The sequence below is a fragment of the Pygoscelis adeliae genome, unplaced genomic scaffold (assembly GCF_000699105.1).
Source record: "Pygoscelis adeliae isolate BGI_AS28 unplaced genomic scaffold, ASM69910v1 Scaffold154, whole genome shotgun sequence".
Classification (NCBI taxonomy): Eukaryota; Metazoa; Chordata; class Aves; order Sphenisciformes; family Spheniscidae; genus Pygoscelis; species Pygoscelis adeliae.
Window position 1 is genome coordinate 5,671,256 of NW_008825113.1, and position 1,991 is coordinate 5,673,246.

Sequence of the window (1,991 nt, forward strand, 5' to 3'; positions counted from 1 at the left end):
CCAATCTAAACCTCCCCTGGCGCAACTTGAGGCCGTTTCCTCTCGTCCTATCGCTTGTTACTGAGAAGAGGACGACACCCCCCACCTTACTACAACCTCCTTGTAGACTAGTTGTAGAGAGTGATAAGGTCTCCCCTCAGCATCCTCTTCTCCGGGCTAAACAACCCCAGTTCCCTCAGCTGCTCCTCATAAGACTTGTGCTCTAGACCCTTCACCCTTCAGTTTAAAGCCATTACCCCTTGTCCTATCACTACATGCCCTTGTAAAAAGTCCCTCTGCAGCTTTCTTGTAGGCCCCTTTCAGGTACTGGAAGGCTGCAATAAGGTCTCTCCGGAGCCTTCTCTTATCCAGGCTGAACAATCCCAACTATCTCAGCCTGTTTTCATAGGAGAGGTGCTCCAGCTCTCTGATCATCTTTGTGGCCCTCCTCTGGACTCGCTCTAACACGTCTATGTCCTTCTTATGTTGGGGGCCCCAGAGCTGAACGCAGTACTCCAGGTGGGGTCTCACAAGAGTGGAGTAGAGGGGGAGAATCACCTCCCTCGACCTGCTGGCCACGCTTCTTTTGATGCAGCAAAAGATACAGTGATGCAGGATACGGTTGGCTGTCTGGGCTCAAACGCACATTGCCTGGTCAGACAATAATAACCTCGCCATATTATTATTTTTTAACTACAGTACTACTTCTAATCCCAAGGACAACATCTAGCCTTTTGGTTGGTGATGAAATGGAATTTACTGTTGCGGTGTACCGCAGTTAGCAGTTTTCACAGACTCTCTGGATGGATGTTAGTCCTCAATTAGGATCGTGCAAAAGGGAGTCCTAAGCAACAAAAAGTAGATTGAGTCAGAATTTCCAGTGGAGGGCTCTAATGATTTTCAGGGCGTTATAAACTGGTTATGCAAATACATAATTGTGCTGCTCCTTTAGGCTGGGTTGAAATGAGAGATTGTTCCTTTGGGGTGGCGGAGAACTGTGAGCCATCATACTTCAGCACTACAGGATTCAATAGATCAGCTGCTTTTGTGCCCGCTGCCACAGTGATCTCCGTTGGGTACTCCCTGATTTCAGTGCTAGTGCGTGCATGTGGAAGTCATTGTCAGATCAGGGCTTTAATAACCAGGAATCTCTTTCAAGTGGCTAATTTCAAGTGGCTCTGAATTTCAGATTTGCAGCCAAAATATCAGAAAAGAAAAATTACCTAGGTGGTAGGTTGTAGGAGAACATCTCAGTAACTAGTGTTACCCAGCAAATAGATGGTTTAATGTCTTCAAAACATATCATTTCTTTGTATAGCTATCTCCTTTGCAAAACAGGTGTTTCTGTGATTTCTTTTTAAAGATGCACAAAGTAAAAAGGAATTTTTTTTGTATGACGTGTTTATACTTAGATCACAAAGGCTAGATAATTTAAACTGTGTATTATTCTTAACTGTATTTATTAAAGCTCTAGGCATATGTCTTGCTCTGAACTATGCTCTGTTTTGTAAAACAATGTATAGTAGTCTTTACACTTGAGTAACAAAACAGCACACTCTAAAAATAGTCCTGCAAAACATGGAGAAATGTCTCATCAGCTGCTGGTGGTGTGTTCCATGTGCTGGCACAACACTAATTTCCAGGGCTGTTTTGTAATTGTTCAGTCTTTGAGGAGTTATTTTACTGGTTTGACTGAGCACGTGCTTTATGCTTGACTTGAACAGTATAAGAACGTGTTCATTTTTAACTGTTTCGCTGAACAGAGATACAGGGAAGACCTCAATCCCCCAAAGACTTAAGGAAGGTACCAAAGTCCTTGCAAGTGAATGCTGTGCGTAGGCCCTGACCCTGCAGTCACCTAGATGAATGGTTAATTTCACACATTTTTGAATAAACCTGTTGAGACCCATGGGGATACTCAACATGTGAATTCATAAATCTGTGCTGCGTTTGGGCTTTGGGCTGTAGTTAAACGCGACAGAACTCTGCAGCAATGTTACTTGAAAGGACTT